The sequence below is a fragment of the Sphaeramia orbicularis genome, chromosome 22 (genome assembly GCF_902148855.1).
Source record: "Sphaeramia orbicularis chromosome 22, fSphaOr1.1, whole genome shotgun sequence".
Lineage (NCBI taxonomy): Eukaryota > Metazoa > Chordata > Actinopteri > Kurtiformes > Apogonidae > Sphaeramia > Sphaeramia orbicularis.
Window position 1 is genome coordinate 44917947 of NC_043978.1, and position 27291 is coordinate 44945237.

The 27291-nt window shown below is 38.8% G+C and overlaps 1 long non-coding RNA gene across 1 annotated transcript; it reads right to left on the reverse strand.

The window, feature by feature from the left end:
• Nucleotides 1–1526: 1526 nt before the first annotated feature.
• On the reverse strand, nt 1527–27291 carry LOC115414060 (uncharacterized). Its single transcript, XR_003934548.1, has 4 exons — nt 27279–27291; nt 26367–26371; nt 16682–16693; nt 1527–1665 (listed from the first exon to the last, which is right to left on the reverse strand). It is a non-coding gene; the product is annotated as an uncharacterized LOC115414060 (long non-coding RNA).

The window sequence follows — 27291 nt, forward strand, 5'->3', positions numbered from 1 at the left end:
ATGATATATTTTTGCTGAAAAAGTCACTTTTTTCTTTAGTTTTCACTGTTTTGATACCATAACCTTTGAATTTACTCTGAGGTTTAAAGAATAGCAACATGATCTGTGAATTAAATATAAGGAAACACATGATTTTATATGATGAAAACATACAATACTGTACATCGAGTAATATTATAATAAATGGTGATAAATCACTTGAGAAAGGATAAAATACAGAGGAACTAGCACTGGGTTTTAATGGGTTAATGTACAATGTCCCTGTTAAATAAACCAATAAAAATAAAAATAAATAAAACATTTCTAAAGGAAACTGATAGATGATTAATCATCAAAAAGAGGTTCAGAATCTAAACATGATCTTTGTTGGTCTGGTCCCACAACCCCAAAATGTCCAGAAAGTTGGGATGTTGTATAAAATGTGAATTAAAACCAGAATGCTATGATTTGCCAATCTCAAAACCCATAATTTATTCACAATAGAATTGAAAATAAATCAAATGTTTAAAATGAGAAAAAGTGTGTCTGCAAATCACAGAACAATTTCAGATTAATGTTCATCCATGTAAAACAGAGAGACTTTGAAAATCTCATCGTCTACAGGACACAGGGATAACACGCAAACTCCATACAAAGGCTCGCATCGCACGTCAGCGCACCATCATGCCACCATCTACAGTACATAATACTTTTTTTTTTTTTTTAAATTGAGAATCTGGGGAAATCTCTGTACATAAGGGAGAAATGCAAAAAATCAGTATTGGATGCCTGTGATCATCAGGTTATCTGGAAATCACAGCATGGGCTCAGGAACACTATCAAACTCTATCAATCAAAGAGGATGTCATATGTGAAAATACCTAGAGAGTCTGTTGTCTTCTTTAGGCCAAAGCTGGTTTAAAATGGACTAAATGAAAACTGGAAACCATGGATGCTAAGTCCTCTGGTTTGTTTTCACCTCTCAGTTCAAAAGCCTGCATCTTTGATGGTATGGGGTAGCATTAGTACCTACAATGGACACCTTTCATATCTGGAATGACACCATCAGTGCTGAAAGGAATATACAAGGTTTATAGAGACACATGCTTCTATCCAGGTGACAATGCTAAACCACATACTGCATCTATTACAACAACATTCCTTCATAGTAGAAGGATCTGGGTCCTGAACTGCAACCCAGACCTTCCACCAACAGGAAACATTTGTCATATCATGAAACAAAAGATACGACAAAGAAAAGGCAGGATAGTTTAGCTACTAGAATTTTATATGAAAGAAGAATTCCAGCAAATGGTCTCAATTCCCAGAAGTTCACACACTGTCATTAGAAGAAGAATGAATGCAATGCAGTGGTAAACACGTGTTACTGCCATCAAATTCAAAATTAGGTTATTACTGTTATATTCTTATGTTTAGCTGTGAATAGAATTGGGTTATGAAAGTTATGTAAACCATTGCATTTCACACAACATCCCAACTTTTGAGGAATTATGCTGTGTTCCAGGCAGGTTTTTGGGCCCGACTTCAAGCCATGACTCATGACTTTGTAGCGTTCCAGGCAAGTCACACCAAACTGCCTGAGGGCAAGGAATTGTGGTAGTTAGATGTAAACAAACCAGCATGGCAGACTGTACGGGGCTTATGCTCATTTCCAATCATTTCTGTCTTCCAGAGGTGCTTGCTCCTTGCTTATTTGAGGAAAACAGAGGCAAAACAGCGTATAAGGCAAGAGAAGTTTTCATACCTTTTATGTTACATTATTTGTATATTTCAATACGTATTTGGTATTAATTTATTTTTGCACTCAATAGACTGAAACTAGCTAATGCTAGAGTAACTGCTGATTATGCAGAACACTTGCAGATAAATAGTGTTAGAGAAATACCTGTTTTAATTAACAATTTGCATAAACACCACATCCATGGGGGCTGCCAGTGTAGGTTCACAGGCTATGTGATGTCAGAGCGTGGAACTGGTTGTACATTGATCTAGTATGAGTTCACTGGAGGAGTCAAGCAGCAAGGAATGCAGCATTAGATCCTAGTACCATGGAGCTCCATTTCTGTATGAAAGTATTAAATGAGTCGTGACCACACATTTTTATTTATTTTGAACAACAAAAAGTGTATTAATCCCCCATGGAGCAGACTCCAACAAGTGTTCTTTGAGCTGTTTCCTCCTGTTTATCCTCCTGTATTTCCTCCTGTTAAATATCATTTGTTAAGTGTTATGGTGGGTCGAGTCTGCAGGGTACACCTCAGTCTTTCTGTGGTTGTTATGGTTACAGTTATGATCAGCTAGAGGAAGAGGAAGAAAGTTTGAATATTCTGTAATACTATTTGACACATTTTGGCCTCAGCACAGCGGTCCAGTGTATTGTTTTCCATCCAGCTGTTGCCGTTCTGCTTGAACAACTCCATCACAACATAATCTGTTACTGTTCATAAGAAGGAGTCACTTACTCATACTTTCCTTGTATTCATCCTTTGCTATGCCTGCCTGACTGTCACATTAGCCCTGTGTAGACATGTTCATCCTCTTCAAGGAAACCCAGACATCTTATTTCCACAAACAGATACAGAGAAATGCAAACATTAGTACATTTACGCTCACATATTTTCACTGTTATCTAAAATGGTAAGCAAGGTTTATCAGGCTCACATTTATATTTTCCATAAGACAAAAGAAAAAAAAAATCTCATTAGCATGGAGAACTTTGGGAAATGTAACCTAGAGGAACAAAGGGATGAAACTAATTTGAAATGAAACACACAGTTTAGGGTTCAGCACTTTACCATTTGGCAGTGTTTAGTACCATTGATATAATACCTGCCTTCCTCTAGTGGCCTGAAAACAGCTGGAATCCATCCTCTTGTCAGTGCCAAGAATCAAAACACAGAGCTTTTAATTAATACTCAGCCTTTTTACCTTGATGAGAAGCTGGCACCCCGCGGCAGTGACCAGCTGACTGGCAACAGTCCGTATCTCATTAGGTTGGACCGGGGTTGGGGATGAAGACTGGAGTAATGGATCCCTGAGTTAGTGCAGGTCATCTTCCATCTGGCCCAGCTGAATAAACTTTGGGATTTCTTCGCATTAACAAGTTCAGGACCCAGAGGCTAGTCCACTCAGCCTCAGATTTCATGCAGCATCCCTGTCCTGGGCGACACACTGGGTGGGATAAGGAATGTTATAAATGAACAAAATGTTCGGGGTCTCTCTCTTTTTTAATTAAGTGAAATTAGACACCATTATCCTTTATTAACCTCCCTTCATTTACAATTCAACAGTTTTTCCCCTCTGAACACATCACTTTGCTCTTCTGTGGTTTTTTTTTTTTTCTTTTTTTTTTTTTTGGTTCTTCAGGCCAATACTGGCAAACATTCATCTTAATTTACTTAACCCTTCATAGGGCACTCAGAGAAATACTCTGACGTTCAAAATTCCAACCATAGTGTGTTACTGGAGGACAAAATAAGAATGTATAACTTTTGTGAATTTTTTTGTGTAGAAGATCAAGGTCAGTGAAGTTACCATATTTGGTTCCTTACCCGTAAGTGGAGAAAAAAAAAATCATAGAACTATGTTTAAAAAATGGCAATGGCTTCTGCCACAGTACTCTGCGTCCGGGGATCGGGTTGTCGGGCTCCCTGCTGTCGACCGCCACCCAATCCACACTGCACCCGGCCCCTACGATTCCCTCGGTGGGTGGTGAGTCCACCGGAGGGCGGGCTCACGTCGCTCCTTTGGGCTGGGCCCGGCCGGACCCCGTGGGCATAGGCCCGGCCACCAGGCGCTGGCATTCGAGCCCCAACCCCGGGCCTGGCTCCAGGGTGGGGCCCCGGCTGCGCCATACCGGGCGACGTCATGTTCTTCCGATGTTTACTTTTCATAGGGGCTTCTGAACTGCTCTTAGTCTGGCCCGTCACCCAGGACCAGTTTGCCTTGGGAGACCCTACCAGGGGCATAAAGCCCCCGACAACATAGCTCCTGGGATCATTCGGGCACTCAAACTCCCCCACCACGAAAAGGTGGCAGCCACAGTACTGTGGCACAAAATATTGGTTTGTCTATTGCCACAGAGCCAATCAAATGATCCAAATTCTGGACTCTGAACTTTGTCTCAGTGGCTGATATATATTCATCAAAAACCCAGGCAAATTCCTCATATGAAGCAAAAAAGTCACCACGTTTCATGTTGTTTGCCTGCTGAAACTGAAAGTATAGGCGCACAAACCAGCTTCTAGTAACTGGTACCTTAGCCTTTTCCTGTAACCGGATAGGCCCATGGCATATGTGATGCTTATTGCCACAGTACTGTGTCGGCAGGGTGACAGGTTACAGGTAACCAGTCTACACATGATGTAACGACTGCGGTGATTGGCTCTGTGGTAATAAACATATGAGAAAGTAGCCCCACAAGTACTGTGGCAATAGTCACTTCAATAAAAAAAAAAAAAAAAAAAAACAAGAAAAACACATTATGTGAAAAGAACATCACTTTTAGAACATAACAACAACCAAAGTGCTGATACAGACACCTGTCAACATCCACATTACCACTTTGAATATCATCACTTACACTCACTGTTCGTGCAGAGGTGGACCTTACAGACCCTGTAGACCACATTAGACCTGATTGTTGACTTACTGTCCTCACTGGAACTGTTGCTGTCACTGTCTTGTAATGTATGTGGAAATTACCAAAAATAGTCACTTGCAGGATAAGGGGTTAAGGTAATATTCTACACTGATTTTCATATCTGCTTTTAGTTTCGTCTAAAACAAAACATCCTTTAAATGTATCAAAGCCAGGGGAGCCTGTAGACAATAGTCCTTTATGGCTTCATTTTGCACCTCTCAGATGTTCCTCCTTGCATGGCAAATGGTAAATTAGAACAATGCAAACAACACAAAACAACATGTTCTTTCTGTTGACATACACAGTATTTCTTCATTAACTTTTCGACTCAACCCACCTTCCCTTGGCCGAAAATCCCCCATCAATGTCTGAACAAAATTAGTCCACAATGACAGTGCTCAGCCTCGTATTTGTAACCAGGGTTTACATCATTAGCAGAAACCAGGAGGCTATGGGAGTCCTATGGGATGGTCAGGAATTATACTACAGTGATTTTGATCTTCTAATAGTATTTACTGCTAAAAAGAAAAATACAAAACAATACCACATGGCTTTCCACGTCAGTACACTAGTGCATATCTGCAAATCATTAGGGTGTGTGTTTTCCAGCAAAATGAGATGGTGCACATGATATGAAGAAGTTACTCTTGTGCTTTCAGTGTAAAGCACATAAAATAAATCAAGAACTGGATCTGGATGAAGAGGAAGCTTCTCACGGGCCCAGGCTGCAGACCCCAACGTATAGAATATGCTGATTGACTTGGCCAGTAGTGAGTGTGAGTAATCCAATCTGTGCTCACAGAGGGATGTAAAACCAGAGCAAAGCATATAAAAAATAGCCAAAGCAGATTAATGAGAAAACAAAAGTTATTGTTTCTTATACCAGAGGTCCATTAAAAAAAAAAACATCTGTTTTAGAGTTCACTTGTTTGTACAGGAAAGCAGTCTCTGTTATAACGCTGGCACGGTATTTCATTGCCAATTTAGCCTTGGCATCAACTTCAGTGCTGTTTCTCACTTGCAAGTTTTGTGTATGTTTACATTGCAAACCTTTGAAGACCAGGAACATGAGTGGAAATTTTTACATAGAAAAACTGAAAAAAAATCACACATTAAAATGTAAAGTACTTAATAATAAAATCCAACTTGTATGCATACAAAATATGGAATGAAGTCATGTTAATAAATAGTTTTATCACTTTGAGAGGAAAATCTGTTGTTTTGGAAGTTGTAACATATGGCTTGTTTGTGTAGACACTGATTTTTTATTCATATAATCTCTGTATTATGGTCCCGCTACAAAAAAAATGCAAAGATGCAAGTTTTTGTTATATTTACAGCCCAGCTATGATCACTCACATGTGGCCTGTCAATGCCTTGAGGAAGATCTTTGTACTCAGCTACATGAGAAAAAGCTCATGAAAGTGGTACAGTATGGGTTACCTCAGCTTATTTTGTTTTGACTTGTTTTCTTACTAAAGTGCAACACTTTTCTTTGGGTTTCACAGTATGGAATTACTACGCAAACATGACATCCCTCTACCATGTGTATTTGCCAAAACAGACACAGACATGGCCATTGACTCCTGCCTGGATGGACCGATGATAACAGTTCACTTGGGCTGGAGAAGTAAGTATTAGATGGAAACTGGACATGTAGTTTAGTTTATTTTACAGTAGGCTTCTGCAGAAGTTGGTGTGCAGGTGCTTAACCCTTAGTGACCTAGAACAATATTTGTGGTAACTTACAAATGAATACTTCTCTACATTTAACCTTTACTAAATGATTCACTATTTTTATCATTATTATTATTATTATTATTATTATTATTGTTATTATAGTCTGCATTTTGTATTTTTAAGCAAAACCACAGTATTTTCCTTTAATTTACTGATAATGTAGGTGTTTAAAAGCTCAGAGAAAATTCAAAGATTAGAGAGAAAACTGAATAACCTTGTTTTTTTTCTCTTTTTTAAGCAAAATACATCAACTGAACATAAAAACAAATGTTTCCAACCACTGTCATTTGTCAAACTCAGTAGGTTTTACTGGAGAATCAATGCTGGAGAAGATGATGAAGTTTCCATGTTCAGTATGGAGCCTCTGAACGTCCAAATGGGTCATATCTGATGACCATGAAAAGATGAGAAATTGGATTTTACCAGAATTATTTAACTGTATTGATAGGATTAGTTGGTTGTTAAATACGATAAATAGATGCTTTTAGTTGCCAGTGGTTGTTTGTCTTCTGTTGGTTGTGATAGTTTATTTTGAGCTGCAAGAAAATGTCCATGTGAGCCTTTACTGAAACAGATAGATGATGAAATTTATAGAATATAAATACACCTTTTTTAGACTGGAGACTGCAGTGACCTTGTTCTAGCATGTATCGTTTTAGTCCCAGCAGGACTTTGCATTCTTGCTAAAATAAATACAGTATATCAGGGAAGAGTGTGAGAAAGAGCAACGCAACAGAAGGAAAATTTCAGATCAAGATAAACAAGAAATGACGATGATTACCAGCAAGAGTCTTGGACAGGCCAGGAGTTGGTGTCTTATTGCTCCTAACTCCATTATTACTTTTAAATGAGCCTATAATTCTCATACAGTGTCGTGGACCTTGATGTGTCTTCACTCTTTTGTCAGGTTTATGTGAAGCACAATATTGTTCATCTCTTAAACCAACATGACCGCCCTCCTCCGCAGGCTGAGGTGTTTTAAAGAACGTGCTCCATCAACTTACAGGCCCTCTCACAAATAAACAAAGCAAAGGTGACATCTATCAGTGGGGTTCAAAAAGAGGATAATGACATTGTCAACACTTTACACCTCTGAGGTCGACTTCAAAACCTGCAGGAGGGGGGGAAGGATGTCAGTTTACGCTCAAGATAACGATACCTGGGGGGGCATCTGTTTGGACTGAAAACAAGGCATTGTGGGAACAAGGAGGGGCGGGGCATGAAACATTTGCTTCACTTCCTGCCAGGAGATAAAATGAAAATAAAGAGGGCAGAATGGGTCATGAGGGTTAAGTAACAAGAGATGCTCGTGAAAACAGAAAAACAGTGAAGGCTCTAAATGACTGGGAGGATGTTCGTGGGTTCTGATAAACATGGACTACTGTGATGGTGATGTTGAGGGTCACTGGCATGGGCTTCAGACACGTGCTATCAGTCTCAAGAGCAATTGATCAAATAAAGATGTCTGGTCTGGTGTAACGAATATCTCACATGGATATAAAATGGAATTATAAGAATGAATATGCTGAAACTGCTGTTTTGTCCACAGCTAATTTATTGCAGAAACAAGATGATTCAGACAATGAATGAATGAATGAGCATGGAAGTTGTTTCAGGTTGTGAAACATTTTCGGGTGCTATATTTGGTTTTTTAAATGATTTAGATAGATCAGATCAGAATCATGTTTATTGCCATGTGCGTAAACAGGGTTCACATTACTAGGAATTTGCTTCTGTGGTTTGGTGCACACATAGAACATGGAGTAGGTAAGAAGCATGCAGTAAAAAATTAAAACCAAATGATGCCAGTCCCACCATCCCAAAACATTCTCTGATAAGTTAATTGGTTAATCTAAATTGCCCGCAGGTGTGAATGTGAGAGTGATTGATTGTTTGTGTCTATATATCAGCCCTGCAATGAACTGGCGACTCGTCCAGGGTGTATCCTGTCTTCGCCCATAGGTAACTGGGATAAGCTCCAGAACCCCTATGACCCTAGTGAGGATAAAGCAAGTTCAGAAGATAGATGAATGAATGAATGAATGAATGAGTGAATGAGTGAATGAATGAAGTGGTGCTAGGCATAACAAACCCCGCCCCTCGCACGTATTGTACCTTATTTTGGCATCGATCCAGCTGATGTTATCATGTCTGCATGTGCTAATGTCAGCATATCAACTGCCTCTGTATATGTGCCAAGTTTGAAGTAAATTCAAACAAAATTGATGTTTTTATAGACATTTGAAATTTCACCCATTGCAATTATGTGGGAGAAAAAAAAGATTTAAAAAAATTTGGAAAAAAAGCTGCTTTTCCTAAAATGTAACCACATCTATTCTGGGTCACTTGCAATCTATGAACCCAATTTGGTATTAATTCAACTAATGGTTTTGCTGCTACAGATATGAACTTTCACCCATTATAAGTAAATGGGGAAAAAAATATTTTAAAAATTCATTAAAAATTTGAACTTTGACCTACTTTTCCCAAAATACAATCAAATCTATTCTGGGACATTAGCAATCTATAAACCAAATTTGGTATGAATTCAACCAATGGTTTTGCTGCTAGAGTGTTAACAAACTAACAAACAAACCAAACCAAAAACAATACCCCTTACCTCCCGTTCGGGGGGTGGGGTAATAAAATAGAACAAAATAAAATAAATACACAAGTAAAGATAGAGAATAATCAAGTGGTCAAAGCCAATGGGCTTGAGTGAGTGAGGTATAACAGTACTAGTTATGGTTCTGTGCAAATAGTCCAAGTAATTAAACGTAGACTTTATTCACATTTACATCACAATGAGATTTGAATGCAGTGGCTCAGGAGGCAGCAGGAATAAATAAAACAGACACTATATGGACAAGATAAAATAGATATTCATATAAAAACTATGTATCAAGAAAGAAAAACTATATAGATGATTATAAAGGCACAAATTCATGATTCATCACAGATTTTCTTTCTAAAGTCATGTCATGTGGTCGTCAACATCCTCCATAGAGTTGTATAAGGCTTTTCTATGTGCTCTAAAAATGATAATCTTAGACAGAATTTCATGCATATTTCAAAAATCTTTTCAGGAACAGACTATAAAGGTGGATCCTGTGATGCCACTACTGTCCACTGTGTAAAAATAAAGTCCAACATGGAGCCTGCATAGTAGAGATGTGCCCCAGCTACAGCTGATTGAATAGATTCAAGACAGCATTGGATATAATAACTGTTAAACCCCTCATTTTTAATCATCAAATAATTTATTAAAAAGAAACATTTTAGACAGGTTTTCTAAAGCTTTTTAGGTAGTTCCAATTGCATCAAGGAGGAATTTCACAATGTTTCTTAATCTAATTCACAGAAAGGCCAGAGGCAGAAAAAAAGAAGCTGTATATAATATAATATAATATAATATAATATAATATAATATAATATAATATAATATAATATAATATAATATAATATAATATAATGCCATAGCCGGGTATTTATAGAAATGGATTTTACCCACCTCAGTTAATAACATCAACATTAACATCATACACACCAGATTGTTTTCAGAAAAGGCTTGCCTGTAGAGCATTATGATGGAGTTAGGGTTCAGATAAACAAAGATCACACATATGACATTCATGTGGTTTTTTTGTTGCATACTATGACATTCAGTTTCCCCCTCGTACACACGCTGTTCTTGTTGCTTGCATGCTGCTGTTCTTGCAGTGCTTGATACTTTCTGGTGCTACTGGGGAAAAAAATCCATAGTTACCTTTTGGAATATTTTAATTCAAGTGGTGTGAGAGGACAATAGACTTTTGCATCTGCTCCTGATGTGTGTTTTCAGGCTATACAAACTCTACTCCATGGATATTTAATCTAACCATGGTATTTTCATTCAGGTAGGAGGCTTAAATATGTGATTGATAGCTATAATGACCAGTAACTGCAGATTCTTTCAGATGTGACCTGGATGTTACTTTACTGCTCTACTCTGTGTCTTGATATGGAAGCTTTGAAAAGTGGCTTCACTTTTGCGTAACAACATGAAACAGCACCAAGTTTATATATACTGTATATTTAGTTTTTTTGGTGTGGACATAGAGGAGAAAGCTGCAGAAGCGAGGTGTGTATTGTCAAATTCTGGTGTTCTGGTGGTTAATTTCAGTGCCTGTAGTCACTGACACCTACAATATACCTTTCAAAATGTTTAAGTCACCCTACATTTATTAGATAGATTTACATTATTTAGGTACATGCTGAAAAATTAACTCTAAATAAGCTTTCTTAAACACATGGCACCAACTTTTTGTAAACTTTTGTGCCCTTAGATTTTGAGTGTAGTTCTTGGTCCTGGTCCTGAGTGCTGCAGTATTAAGAGGACTTGAAAGCACTTGGAGATATTTTTGTCAGGAATTCTCTGGGGGCTGATGTTAAGTGAGCAAACAAGACTGAGGGGGAGAAAAAGTGAGAGGTGATTAAAGAGGAACAAAGAGGCAAACATGAGTTCTTTACCCACTGATAAAACCTTTTGAACTTTGGCTCCGGACAGCAAAGGAAGTTGAGAGAAAGAGAAGAAAGGGAAAGAAAAGGATGAGATGATTGTGCACATACAGGCATACGCAGACACACTCAGGCATGCGTGTTTTATGGTCGTTGGAGGGGCAGTAAATAGTGGCCTGTGGTGCTGTGAGGATGGTGAGCATAGAGACCGTGAAACCAGATGTCTGATTTCACAACACACAGCGCACACACATGCACACACCGGCAAACTCTCACAGGTTTCATCAAACAGATTTACAGCACTCAATCTGATAGTTATCTGTAGCCTTTCTCTTCCTGATCGAGCGCAGCATGTTTGCGTAAGTGTTGGGTGAGTTGTCAGTAAGCAGCACTCATCCCGAACACAGCTCCCTCTTATTCAAGCATAAATCACAGTGTGAAATATACCATTAGCGCGGCCGTGCCGTGTTTACTCCCTGAGCCACTTCCCAGAACTTATCTAATTTATTCCACACTTTGCCAAAGTCTCAGGCCAGTACGAGCTCAAGCAAATGAAGGTAGGGCATGAAACCAGAGCTTTGAACAGAACTGCGTCTGTGTCTCTGGCTCCAACGCGAAGGCCTTGACAGATGTCAAGATTTCTGTAAGCAAATATTTTAAAGGTATTTAGAGCAGCTCAATGGTCTTAATAGAGGAGCGGTGGCTGGGGGTGAGAGTTTCAAGAAGTCAGCTTTTCTCAGTCACCTTTAGCTGCCTTTTCCAGTACTAATGGTATCTTGGTACAGCATGATAACTGCGTGCCACTAATAAATGTCAGCGTATAGCTGTCAGAGGACTTGTAAAAGCCCATTCAAGGACACATCGGCCTGGGATTAAATGGAATTTGAAACTGCCAAATGTTAGGTGTTTCTTAACATGCATGCGTAGAGTGAGTTATCTGCTATCTCTGTTAAGGTGCACAAGAAGCACAGGATTAACTGTGCATTAATAGTAGAGAGGCCAAAGCAAGGTCAGTTTACAGATGTTTGCAATTTGAGTGGTAACATCTCAACTTTCAGAATATCCTGTCATTATTTTCCCCACCAGCTCGTCTGTACTGTCCAGACTTTATATTTTGTAACGCCCTTATTTTGATAGATGTGTTGGCCTCCACTGGCAATTAATGTTTAATTACTTGGTTGTAAACCTCAGCAGACCCACTGGGAGTTCAGGCCATCACTTCATTTTGTCTGCAGCATTTCTTAAGATGTCAGAGTTTCATTTATTTAATGTGACTACACATTGTAGGAGGAAAAGGTTTGGTGAGTCAGTCTTTTAGTAACATGTCATAAACACCTGTGTCCTGCACAGAACACAAATACTGAGTTTACAGAGCCTTGGATTACACTACATTAGGTGACATCATTTATGTTATATTTGTTGTTTCATACAATATTTATGGAAATTACCTATTGAATGTTGATGACACAGAACTTAAGACACCACATAAGTTAATATCCCTTGATTAAATGGAATTGACAACAACCTAGATAGCCAAAACAATGAAATACCAAAATCATAAAAAAAAAAAAAGTGCAATTACTATAAACACAATACACATTGTTTGTTTCTTGCTAACTGTTATGGCTAGCCTTTTTATGTTAATAGCTACATGTTCTATCCAGTAGCTTGAGAGTCACCACTGAAATGAGAAATGCTAGTCAGTAAAAGTTAGTTGAAGTTAAATAGGAAAGTACATTTCTTGTCTCCATTCACTACTAAAAGAAGGAAAGGTCATTTTATTGTTAATAATTTTGACTAGCAAAACATAAAATGCCTTTGTGTGATTGCTAATGCATTCACGAGTCACACTATGATGTTCATAATCTTTTTTTCCCCCCACTTTTGTACATGTTTTGTGGCTCGCTACTACTCCTGCATACACAATGCGATTTAAACCATTCAACCACCAAAACATGCAGTTCGTGTAGAATATTTGCACAATTACTTTTCACATTTCTACCTTTTAATAAAAAAAAAATAAAATATTGCTTTTTCCCCTGAAGAAATCCTATTAAAACAAATGGAAAACTCCTTCAAACTCCTCTTTTCCATCACAGGAACTTCATTCATTTACCTGGGATTTTGAAAAACCTTTGTGCATTTCCATTGAAATTACCAAGTGGAAAAAAAATTGTCCTTCAACCCCAAACTTTCCCTGAAAAAGGTACCTTGTAGCGGGGTGGGACATTTCAGATTCCCCAGAATTTCTGGGGCTGTGTGCAGAAGAACGCTGACTGGTGGAACACACTTAAAACATTCCACACTTACGTTCACCCACGTTTAAGCCAGTGTATGTCTGCATCTTTTCTGTGCAGATCGCATAGGTTTATTTGCAATGTAGTAAAACACAGGGAACAACAGAACAACTGGAGCATCCTCCATGATGGTGTATTGTGTCGCACAAATGATGATGTGGGCTTGTTGGTCATCATTTATTCCAACTGAAGCCACCGGAGCATGTCCACAGGCGCTTAAATAGTATGTGTGTAATACTAGTGACTTACAGAGAACGTGTGTAATAGTACTGACTTATGGAGGATGTGTATAATACTGGCCTGTGTATTTATCTGAGTGGGTGGGCTGTGGTTCAGTTAAGTTCCAGCAATGCTTGATCTATCAGAAAATCCCATGCAGTCTCTTCAGAAATGCCAATTTGTCTATTTAATGAAGTTTACTGTTTTACAGTGTCAGTAACCAACCCTTCAGTATTATCTCCTACATCATCCTTTATACTCCTGTAGCTCCGCCCCTTTTCCCAAATCCCTTCTTACTTCATTATTAGGCATTTGTTCCTAAAAGCATGTGATGACATCAAAACTGAAGAGGATGAACCAGTGGCTGACATCGTAGTGATTTTGTTCAGTATTTATACGAAATCGATGTTCACAAAAAAACAGTGTTAAGAACTTTCCTCTTTTTCCAAACTTAACATATCAACAGAACACTTAATACATTAAAAGTTAAAAACTCCAAATTTCCCCACTGCCTCCATTTTGGATTTTATAATTGTTTTGTTATTTTTTTCTTTTTTATAAAAATTTCTTTTCAGGCTGAACGAAAGTTTGCATTGAGGATTGACAATTAACCGTTTAACCCCTGACATGTCTGTGGTGAGTGTTCTGAATGTATGACTTATTTGAAATTATGAAAATTCAATCGATTGCTCACAATACAAATTTAAAAACACACTGTTAGAATAGACCTTGTTCTTTCTATACACATCTGAGCATGCTCAGTCCGCCCCACCACCACCACCACCTGTGTAATGGGGGGCAAAACATAGAGCAGTGAGGGAGACCGACTCAATAAAAATAGACAGTTTGGACCATTTTTTTTTTTTTTTTACACTGTTTTACTTGTGTTTTTTGTTTTTACTGTTGTTTCCAGTGTTGTGGTGTTTTTTTGTTTGTTTGTTTATTTGTTTGTTTGTTTTTTACAGTGTTGTTACCATGTTTTGACTGTGTAATTACTTTTTGAAGTTCAACTAGGTGCCAAAAAGCAGCTGGACTGATTTAGAAAAAAAAAACATCCCAAAACAAAAACTACTGGGCCCAAATTCAAATCTTTGTTGTTCAGTGTGTTCCAGTTCACAGTTCATATTCAACATCCTAAAGCTCTTACTGATATACATTCGGACTGCCTTATTTAGTAAAAACCTGTAAAATGTCAATTCCTCTCTTTGCCTTTTTCTGTTATTCCACCTGTTTTAATCCTAAAACACATAGAAAAGCAAAACCACTGAAGAAAAGGAACACAAGCACATACTCACAGCAGCTTTTATGACACTGAAACAGACGCTGAAATAATTCTCAGGGGTTAAAGAGTTAAGACACAAAACTGAAATTGAATTCAGTCAAGTGCACACTCTGAACAGCATTTACTGTATGGTGACATGTAAAACACAATCTATACAGCCTATGACAGTGTAATGACTTCATCACTAATTCATGACTGATGTAGTCTGGAGGGTCAGCTAAGTGTCTGAGGGCAACGCTGACCATCTGGCTTTCTGCGACAAGCCTTGAATGTAAGGCCCTAAATCCCAATGGCCAGACGTGGTGAAGCAATTATTAATTTATAAGTGATTCATTCCAAATGGGGGGTTAGAATGGGGAAACATGGTCTAACACATGTAGACCACATCTGATCCACACATTGTGTGTGGGGAGGAAGGGCTACATGGGACAGATGTGCATACAGTCTGCAAGGGTGAGGATCAAGGATATCAGCTGCTAGATGGGGAGGTCTGAGCCTCAGGGACATTCCACTGTATGAGTCCAAAGAGGGGTGCATATAGGTCTGTTAAGAGCACAGGCAGGAATGTGATAATATATAACATCTACTGCACCTACAAGTCCAAGACGTCAGTGTCATTAAGCAATATTATCCTCTCCTATGATGATTTCCACTGTAAAGTTATATTAAATGTTCAAATGGCGGGTGATTTGGTGATCATGAGGCAAAGAGGTCAGTTTATAATATTTTCTACACTCGTGTGTACATGTGTAACTATTCAGACCTTATCTGCACAACAAAATTCAGTTTTCATGAGTGCAAGTGTGCGTTAAGCTTGTGTCCTACACTGGCCAAAAGAGTCAGCAGATTCTGCCAAAAGTTCCTTATGTCTGTAATTAAGTAGCCTAAGTGTTAAGAGTGAAAGGGATAAATGAGCCAACAGTAACAACCTTGCTTCTCGCATGTGCTTTCTGTCCAGTAAACTCTTCCACCTTCTCACAGAGGAGCAGAGGCCATGATTGTGTTGTATTATTATTATGTTGATTCCATGAGAGCATGTGTTGGTGAAATGTTTGCAAACTAGCTGAAAGGATTTGGAAATTTTGGAATCTGACAATGTCACGGGATATTAATTTCCCTCTTAGGGTTTTTTTTGTCCCAAGGTAGGTCAAAGCACATAGCCTTTACAAATATTAATTCTAATGCTATGGAATTATTCAGTTAAGTATTGGGGTTCCTCAAGGACCCATTCTTGGCCCACTATGTTATGGCTATGCTAGGCATTAGTCAGGTGAAAGAAAGAAAGAAAGAAAGAAAGAAAGAAAGAAAGAAAGAAAGAAAGAAAGAAAGAAAGAAAGAAAGAAAGAAAGAAAGAAAGAAAGAAAGAAAGAAAGAAAGAAAGAAAGAAAGAAAGAAAGAAAGAAAGAAAGAAAGAAAGAAAGAAAGAAAGAACATCAAACACCAAAAATTAAAATAAGTTAAATAAATAAATAAATAAATAAATATGTACATACATACATACATACATACATACATACATACATACATACATACATACAAGAATCATATCCAGTTTTGAAATGATAGATTTCTTGGACAGTAGACTAGTGAACTAGGGATTCATATCTCCTCCTTAAAAGCCTATAACTTACTATAGGTTGCAAGTAATTAAAAAAAAAATACATGATGAACTGGTCATGATGCAAAGGAATATTAACTGAATGTATTTTAGTTAAAATAATTTTAAAACCTGTATAAATAGTCAAATTCAGCTAAAGATACCCCTACAGTCTTCTTCAAGCAGTGACCTCTACTACTGATTGGTTTACAGTTACACTGTTACCTTTGAACCAGCATTTACAATGTGGATTCAATTATGTCAAACTCATGAAGTCATTTTATCTTCCATAATACATCTTTACACAAAGTATGCATCAGTGCAAGCAGTAAAACTGCCGAAAGTCTGAGAGAATAGGCTTTTAAAAAGGGAAAAGTCGTAAATTATATATTTTCTGGAGCTGTAACTGATTCATGTTTCTGTTGGGGGCTGTGTGCCTTATGATGATGGCTGACCATCATTGTTTATTTTGGAATTTGCTGCACATCACTAACTGCACCGTGTGGGCCAAAAGTACAGCTGCAGGAACATCAGCAGGGAGCCATAATATCTTTACATCCTCCATATAACACGATTTAAGCCAAGGGTAGGAAGCCATTTCCACAGAACAATATAGTATTTAAAACACCAGATAAGAAAGATTTAAAACTTAAAGCATAAATCAGAAGATAAACTTTCTCCATTCAGTAGTTTGTCATGAAAAGATATGTTGTTTCCTCTCTGGCAGGTTATCAAACCAAGCTCTGAGCAGCACACAGAGCTCAAAGGGCACTATTTACCAGAAACTAACTACCACCCTGAGAACCCCCCCCCCAACCGCACACACACTGCTACACACATACAGACACACACATTTACCACCTCGACCACAACCGCCGCCACACACACAAACATACACAGCTGCTTTTGTCAGATTCGGTGGCTGCTGGCTGTGGTGGTACACAATATTAGTATGACTGAGCAAAAAAGTGTGAGTTCATCATGAGTAACAGTAAAATATTCCCTATGAAAACTTAATTTAATTTTGTTTTTTATAGACGACTGAAAATAGATGTGAGTATAGGTATATTCTTTTTTTGTTTGGGGTGTTTTCACTTGTGACTGTGCCCACTTGCCCTCAAAAATGACAAACTCATTCCCAGCTGTGGATATTTGATTCAGATGATTGCCGGGAAATGTTTTTTAGGTCTAATGCCGTCCCGGTGCTTCCACCCACTGGCAAAAGAGAGAGAATGTGATGATATGGACAAGAAAAAAAAAACAAAAACAAAAAAAAAACAAGCAAATGAGAAACCATGATGATGATGTCATAGCCCAACCAACTGCTCTCCCTCCGCTCGCTGGAAATCGGCTCTACCATAATGTTTTCATTTCCAGAGGATTACTTCAAACATAGCCGGGCCCCGGGGCCTCACCTCTCTCCCCTGTGGACGTCGTTGAAGAGGAAGGAAGCCCAGTCCGAGGAGATTATGATGAACTCTGACCTCAGTTAAAGAATCTCAGGTGTTTGACTTAATGTGCACATATGCGTGTGTTTTTGCTTAAATAAATTACATTTACAGGACACTTAGTTGACCGTTTAAGTCCTAACATATCTACATGTTCTGGACTCTATTTGTGTTCAGGACACAGTGTATCAAGTGTGTGTCTATTGATTTATTATGACCAAATATGTACAAACGTACAGGAAACAACAGCACTAAAGTATTATCAATAGACTGGACTAGCTCCTTTCAGATGGGGTTCAGCATTTGTCCTAAAACAATACTCCATAGGAAACATAAGAACACTGCAACAGGAATTGTTTGCTGTAATCATTCCTTGTTTTATCAATTTATAGATCTATAGTATTCTTTCATGGTAAGGGAAGAAAGACAAAATACAGAGACATCATGTAGATAATGATATTCTTTATAAATAGAGCGTTTTTACACTTTTACGCCTCTCAAGAATTGCACAAGTTTTACACGTTATTCATTATTTCTAGCAGCTAGAAATAGTTGCTAACTTGTGACTGTTAAAATGAACAACATTTTACACATTAAACGTGACCATCTAAGCCAATTGTTTAAAAAAAAAGTGTACTATATACTTATACATTATATCCAATAAGTGTTTTGTCTGTGTTGTCTGTGGAGTTTATCTGAACTTAAACACGTTAAAAGGTTTAATGATTGCATGACAGAGCTATCAGACTTTGCACTTATCGAAGAATAACACTAATCATGCTAGTTAACTGTAACAGGGGAAGCAAAATTATATGAAAACATTATCAAGCTGTAGAGATAGACATCTGATCACAGAAACATCTGCCATTTATGGACAAAAACCTGGTCCTTGATATAAAAAAATAGGACTATTGTCCCTGTATCTCACCAACTTGAATTTGTGAGGCTGTCAAGTTCTGCCCCTATGTTTGAGTCCTGTGGTTTTGATACAGGAGATCAATCTCCTAATAGAAAGTGGGTGGTACTTTCACTGGAGAACTCAACTAATTAAATAAAAGTCCATATATGACTTCCTGTCAGTACTCAATAGTAGCTATACTTATTTCTGTAACCATTTACATGTTATAAGCCATAAAGATATGTAAAGGCACATTTTTAATATTTAGAAAATTTGTCAAAAATTCAAAAATCAAAATTTCTCAAAACTGTGAGAGACTTTGTAGACTTTGTTCCAAGGAAGCTACAAATAAAATTTGAAATGAATCCAACCAGTTGTGTCAGAGAAGAAGATTGTTGAAATTTAGACACTGGTGGCCTTGAGTTTGACCCTTCAAGGTCACTCAAGGTCAAAGGCCATAGACCCAAATGAAAGTCCATATATAACTTCCTATCAGTGCACAGTAATAACTATATTGATATCTGTAACCTTTTCCATGTTATAAACCATTAAAATATGACCCAGCAAAGGGAAATGTTTAATATTTAAAACTCATAAATTTTTTTTAAAAAAATCTAAATTTCTCAAAACTGTGAACAGACTTTGTAGACATTGTCCCACGGAAGCTACAGATAAAAATTTGTCTGACCAGTAGTTTCATTGGAGTAGCTGTTTAAAGAAACTGCTAACAAAGACGAAGATAATGCTGGACACAGCACCTTCAAAGTAGCTCATGGCCTATCGGCTGGTGAGATAAAAAAAAATATTTAAAAAATGCCTATGCTAATAGAAGCTGGATAGGCATGGCCCTCCTTAGTGACAAATATATGCAAGTATCAGAAACCAAATCAGATGAGGCTCTAGGTTTGCGTTTTGTTTGGAAGGAAACTCATTTTAAAACACCTACATTAAAAACTGGCAAAATGCAAGTTCCACTTAAAATCAGGAAAGACCTGCATAATTTAGCTGGTCTCCATTTCCACTGCATGAACTTCTTCCAGAAATCAGAAACTTTTACAACAGCTCAGGAGTTTGTACCTTTGTTCCACCGGAGGAAACTGGTTCTGATTTAGTTTCCCCGCTCCATAGTTCCTGTCCTCAGGAGTCTCTGAAACCAAGGTAGAAACAGCCAAAAACAAATAAAATGGATTTTTACGGTACTGAACACTGTCAGTTAACTAGAAGAAAACCTCTTTCATAACAGCGGCTTAAAAATCAAAAGGAGAAGCTGTTCTAACAATAAGAGGAAGCTATTTTCCATGTCTTTGGCTTGTGGATCCATAGGTTCTGAAAGAGGCTGATCAGTGGGAGCTGACCTCTCTCTGCTCTCACACAAGTTGTGTTTACTCTTCATTGTATTCCGACACACAGGTCTCCACAGCTGCACCTTGTCCACTAATGGTTAGCCTGTTGTGCTGTTGTCTAGTGGACTATTTGCTTCATAAAACTTTGTTTTCCTAAGAGGTTATCAGTGAGCCCACATGTTCACACAGTCGGTGTACTCACACTCTTGGCTCAGTCTGGGGGAGACAGCGGCCACTCAACAGTCCAAAGTGACACTGCTGGCTTTACTTTAACATCTTGGCTCTGTTGTTCTGAAGCTCTGAGCCAAAACAGCTGAAATTTTTACCACTTTATCTCGACTGAAGCACACACACAACTGTGCTAAGTGTCTATAAGCACAAGCATGCTTCCCTGAGCACACACACATACAGACACTGAGTGCCTGAGCTGTTTATCCTCATTATCTTTGCTTTCAGTTCCTGTGTTTGTCCAGCTTTTATGGCAGTCAAGGGTCAATGGAGTACAACGTGCCTGGATGAATAGAGAAACAAGCCTTTGCGATGCTGGCAAAGTTGTAGTTTTACTGGAAAATGTGACCTGAGAAGCAAGGCTAAAGGGATAGAAACAGAGAAAAAAAGTTGTTTAAGCTAAATGAGAAACAAACGTTTGCCATCTGCGGTCTATTAAGGCAGCATAGGGAGGATATAATGGAGAAGTGTTGGTTTGTGCAGAGATAGGTCAGGAGTTGACACACAGTGGAGTCGTTCCTTTGCCTCTGCTGATTGAGTTTACGCAGGCTTGTAAACTTAGCTGATCAAAGAAGACTGGAAATGAAGCTACCAGGAAAACACCACAAATCACTTGAGCTCTTTCATCTTTGTTACTCGCAAGACAACGTGTATTTTTGACCTGCCAAAGTAAATGCATGAACTAAATTTACGATTGAAAACTTGGACTGAGACTTGCACATTGTCCATCAGCGCTGAGGAAAGAAAGCAGATCCAACTTTGATTTCCAAATCAAGTGGAGAAGACGTAACAGAAGCGAAGGGCTTCACTTTGGATAATGCTTTTCCACATCCTGCCAAAAATGGGCCGACATTTGGTTCTAAAAATACCTTTTAAAGTCAGTTTGTTAGGTGTGTTTGCAGTCTTCTTTACATCTATGGTTTAAAAATATGCTGTGCTGTTCACACTATTTGAAGGAACTCTTCAGAGGGGTATAAGTTGTTTGGTTTGAGTAACTGTAGCTGGTGTCGAGCATTATGTGGCTTCCCTTTGCACTCATGGGCCTTCACACAGGAAATTGTAACTCCAGTTTTAGTGTTGCTTAGCTAAAGCATTGGGGATCAAGTTTGAGGAGTTACCAAAATGGCAGAGAAGATATAAAATTAAATCCTCTATTTGACATTCACACCGTGTTCTTGGGAGAAAGGTGGTTGTTTCACCATGTGACGTGTGTTCGTGCCTCAGTGAGTTGATTATATTGTATGGAGGGTGGGGGTGGGTGTTGGGGATAGACCGGCTGGATGTTGGCACAGGTTGGAGACCCCAAGCTGTGAGAAGATGTGGGGAGGAAGACGAGACGAAGGAGATGAAGTGGCTCCCAGCTGGAGCCTCTCTGTCCAGTGACCCGATGGTTTTCTGTCACTGCGTCACCTCTGTGCCTATTAATAGACGACTCCTGCGCATGTGGAGGGACCTGTTAATGGAAAAGGCCATAGTGAAAATGTGTGTGTGAGGCCAGGAGTAAGCCAATACGGCATTGGAAGTAAAGCATGACTATCATGAACTCCATCTGGTAGTTTCTCTTGTTCCCTCTGCTGCATGGATGTTCCTGGAAGGAATTGGACCCACTACTTTTTCCAAATACTCATTGACGCCCTTTATTTTTAACCCTTTATTGGGCAAGTGACTATTTTTGGTAATTTCCGCACACATTACAACACAGTGACAGCAACAGTTACAGTGAGAACAGTGAGTCACCAATCTCAGGTCCAATGTGGTCTCCAGGGTCTGTAAGGTCCACCTCTGCATGAACAGTGAGTGGACCTGCTTTGTTAGGTACAATGAAGTAATGGTACTAATGTACGGAATGATGTTCAAAGGGATAATGTGGATGTGGACAGGGGTCTGGATCAGCACTTATGTTGGCCTAATGCTCTAAAAGTGATGCTTTAATCTTCTAGAATACATGGTCCTTTCAACGTACATTTGTTTTTCTTGGTTTTTTTTGTTTTGTTTTGGCACATATAGGTAGGATACATGATAACTTCATTGACCTTGATTTTCTACATGACAATGAAAGTTTTGGAAAATTTTCACAAAAGTAATACAGCCTTGTTATGTCCTCCAATGACACACTAAGGCTGACATTTAGAATGTGTCGTATAAAGGATTAACATCATTTTGATTGAAGTTAAACTATCGTTAATTTTTTTTCCTATTGTATTTTGGGATATATTGAAAAAAAGGTATGGTTCTGAAGATATTCAGGAATGACGTACAACAGTTTATTCATCCAAATAAAACATATTATCCTTGAATGAATGACAATGAAAGTCACAGTCTGCTTTGAACTCTCACCTAAGGATCCAACAATACTGTAAACATGATGTTTTACATTTTGATAAGTATATGTTTCCGATGTTCTCGCACAAACACATGTTCGACATTAAACTATTGATTTATCTGTACTGATACTGAAGCAGTCAAGGCACAGATATGAACCCTGGTGAAAAAGATTAGGTGACTGTGAAGAAGAAGAAGAAGAAGAAGAAGAAGAAGAAGAAGAAGAAGAAGAAGAAGAAGAAGAAGAAGAAGAAGAAGAAGAAGAAGAAGAAGAAGAAGAAGAAGAAGAAGAAGAAGAAGAAAAGCAGAAGGAAAAGAAGAGAAGAAAAAGGAGGAGGAGAAGAAGAAGAGGAAGAAGGAAAAGCAGATGGGAAAGAAGGAGAAGAAGAAAAAGGAGGAGGAGAAGGAGGAGAAAGGGAGGAAGAAGAAGAAGGAAAAGAAGAAAGAGATGAAAAAGAAGAAGAAAAGAAAGAAGAAAAGAAAGAAGAAGAAAAGGAAGAAGAAGAATGGTTATCTGCAGAATTTCCCTTTCTGTCTGTTCTTCAAAGAACACAAAATTCAATCCAGGTTCAAAAGAAAGTCTTGGAGATGTTCTGGAAAACAGAGGAGATCAGGTAACAGTATAACCCAGTCATGGACATGGGAAAAAACCAAAGCTCAAGAGTCATAAAAAGATGGCAGGAAAACCCTCAGGAGAAGATTACGACCAGGTCGATGCAGGCTCGCACAGGCAACAGGATCTGTGTGAGCAGGCCAAGAACTAAAGGTAAAACTTACAAGGGTCAAACAAATGCTAGGAAATAAGGTAAGGAAGGAAAAAGGACCAGAAAGTTCAAGTAGTGAGTGAAGATCGGACAGGGTACAGAAGAATGGTGAATGAGTGGTACATGTAATGGGCCCAATCACAGGATCACAACAAGAGAGTGTGGTGAAAACCAGGGAGGTGAGTGGTTTGGCTGGTGATGAAACTGAACTGAACCCTGTGCCATGACCCCCACAGTCAGCAGACCTCAAACCAGCTGAACACCAGTGGAGGATTTTAGACTGATATGTCGGACACAGCTCTCCACCACCAAACACAAGCATGTATTTTGGATGAATGGTGTTCCATGGAGTGGTTAAGGTTATGCCAAGATGGACTGAAGTCCAGTACTTGATGTTTGTTGATCATTTTATTTGTCACCTCTGTTTATTTTATTCCTCGGTTCAATGCTTCATTAATCTGCTTTTCAAATAAGTATTCAGTCCTTGTATAAGGGTTTGCTGTATTATTACATAGACTGTACATACAAACTGTATGTATTATTACCCCAGAACGTTTAAACATTTAATAATGATTTTACTATGATTAAATGTCAATTTCAAAATGGACATAATTTAATGGTAGCAAAAGGGTTTAGAAATATACATGTTTACAGAGTATCATTAGTATTTATTGGACCTGAGTTTGGTTCCATCTGATCCTGAAATTTTCATGCAAATGTTGTTTATCAGCACAAAGCTGCAATGTTATTGTTGGTGAAGCAGTTAGTAAAGCCGCCAGCAAATAATGAAAGTAAAGTATGTAAGAAATAAAGAATGAGCTAAAAGCTGGGGAAAGCCTCCATCCAGCCACAATGAAGCAATGTGTGATGGTTATTTATGAACGCATATACTATATATTTTTTCACATTATGTACAGTCCTCTTGATAGAATACAATTCTTGAATTAAACTTTGGAGATCCTCTACTGGGTAAACCTTAGCGTCTGCTGTCCAACAAAACATAATGTTTTCTTTTAGAAACTGGAGGACGTGGAAGTTAAAGCCAAGGTGCACTGAGGATGGAGATGTAATGTGTCAGAAAACTCTTGTTTTAGTGCAAAGTCAGCTGCATGAAGATGTAGATGATAAAGGCAGATGTGTATATTGTGCGGAAGAATTTAAACAGAAGTGAAGAAAAAGAGAGCTGAGAGAGAGGCCTTCTTCTGCCCCTAAAGCTCCTGACTGATATCAGAAATGAGTCAGGATCATGTTCTGCTGACAGGAGTCCTTTCAGGGCTTCAGAAACACCATTGAGAGGCAGAGCTGAGGTCCAACACCACAAGCCACAGACCCCTCACCTAGTTTGTTATATGTTGTGAGATGAAAACCTCTTAAATCCACTTCTGGTGATCTTCATGTTTTCATTTCAATTAAAGGATTAGAGAGTCTTTGGGTAGCTGCAAAGATCTCAAAACCCAGTCAAACACTGCTGGCTAAACTGAAAAATGCTTGGTAGTCCTGCTGAAAACAAAACTGTATTCCTCAGTTCCTGGAAAGCAGATATTGTGCAGACAGCAGGGGATGTACTTGAAAGCAAAAATGGCCTGTGTGCGTAAGCACAGAACTTTGTAATTACTTAAAGGATTAATGTCCTGTTCCCTTTTGTGAAGATTACCCAGTCAGCCATCTGGAACATACAGCCATTGAAGCTGTACATTAATCATTCATTTAATGATTCTCTGAAAGCATCTGGTCCTATTGTTCCCCTGGTTTGGAACAGAAAGCAATCACACATCAATTATTTCATTATTTTATTGAATTAATTCCGCAAACAACATGTCTAAACTACATAATGTGGAGCAACACTGTAGATCAAGTACAAAGATTGGAACTTAACATGTGACAATACTGCCATCTAGTGGCACTTATAATGAACAGCAAAGCATCAAAGGACATCAGTTAGATCCTCAGCTTCTGCTGGTTCAGTGCTTCAGTTACTGTAAATTGTAAGTAAAAGAGATAGTAATATTAATTGTATATTTATGTAACATTAAGGATTTCAGACCTGACAAAAAATGAAAATAAAAATAATCACCATGCGATATGTCTTTGGGTTCTTCATATTGTAGTAAAACAAACCAAAGTAACATTTTAAGGTGCACAGCAAACTGATACTGCACCATGTTCATCATGTTGAACTGGACGTACACGCCAGAAACAAGTTTATAAAGACAGACTAAGTAATTCTATGTTGTATGTTGTTATTCTGCTCTGTCTGTGTTTTCATAGCCACATTGTAAAGATGTCTGTGCTGCTTGAAATAATTTTGCTGTATATCACAAGGAAAATAGAGAACATGGGGCAAACAGTGACGTTATATTACTGGACATTGTGGACCGATAGCAAACTGGAAGGAATAAAGACTGGGCCTACTCACTGACAGACTGGGCAAACCTGGCTCCAGCTCCTGAGGTTTGGTGGTCTGCATACCAATGACCCTCCCAACTCTGAGAATACTGCAGAATAAAAGGGCTGTCATTTCAAAGCTCTGTTTGCCCAGGAATTTATTCCACATTCTGGAAATGCACATGACAGAGCAGGTCTTGTTTCCTTCTAAACCTAGATATTTAAAGCACACAGACAATGTTGTTAGTAGAGGAAAGAAAGCAATGAAACAACCAGAATCAGAGTAAAAAAATAATAAAGGACTAAATTTTTAATGAGCTTGGATATCCAAAATTTTACACTCAATAAACAACTCAAAGAAACAAATGCAACCAAAAGAGGACTTGCACTAAATCTAACATCACAGTTTCCATACTATCTTTACAACTATGTAAAAAAAAAACCAAAACAAAACAAAAAAACCCCCATATGATCAGAGGTCTCAGAAGTTTAGATCATTTCAGTTTTTTAAGTAAATGTCAATGTAACTTATTTTGTCCATCCATCCATCCATCCATTCTCTTCCGCTTATCCGGGGCCGGGTCGCGGGGGTAACAGTCTAAGCAGGGATGCCCAGACTTCCCTCTCCCCAGACACCTCCTCCAGCTCTTCAGGGGGGATCCCGAGGCGTTCCCAGGCCAGCCGAGAGACATAGTCTCTCCAACGTGTCCTGGGTCTTCCCCGAGGTCTCCTCCCGGTGGGACATGCCCGGAACACCTCCCCAGGGAGGCGTCCAGGAGGCATCCGAAACAGATGCCCGAGCTACCTCAGCTGGCCCCTCTCGACGCGGAGGAGCAGCGGCTCTACTCCGAGCTCCTCCCTGGTGACTGAGCTCCTCACCCTGTCCCTAAGGGTGCGCCCAGCCACCCGATGGAGGAAACTCATTTCGACCGCTTGTATCCGGGATCTTGTCCTTTCGGTCATGACCCAAAGCTCATGACCATAGACTTATTTTGTGATTGTTTTATATTATGTGGCACACAGACATGTAAAGGATTATTTAAGGACATATTGTTATTAATCAGCATATTTATGTGGGTTTTGTTCTTCCTAATGGCTGAGTGATATGTGAAAATCTACAACTTTTTTTGGTCAAATATCTTCCAACCCTAGTACCCCATATGTAGCAGTACCCCTGCACCCCCGAAAAATAAAAATGTATAATTGCCTACTAACTTAAAGCATTAATGTAAGGCAATACCAAGCAAATACAAGAATGAAACAAGCTACGGCCACACCAAATAAAAGTTTTCGTAGTAGTGATGTGTCGGTCGCGAACGAAACAGCTCTGAGACCCGGCTCTTTGACCGGCTCCTGATTGGGAGCCGCTTTGTCCCGTTCGTTCGTTACCCCCCGCGCGCGCCCCCCGCTCCGCCCCCCCCCCCCCCCACGACCAGAGGGGAGAGGGGCGGAGTTACACACAGCGAGCGCACGAACAGGTGGGAGGGAGACGAGAGAGAGAGCAAGGAGCACGACGCAAACGGTAGTGTGTGTATAATTAAAGGTGTATTTACATTTACATAAACATCTGATACAGTGCATGTTTTTTTACATTAGTAATTCATATTACGCATAACTTTACATTATTAT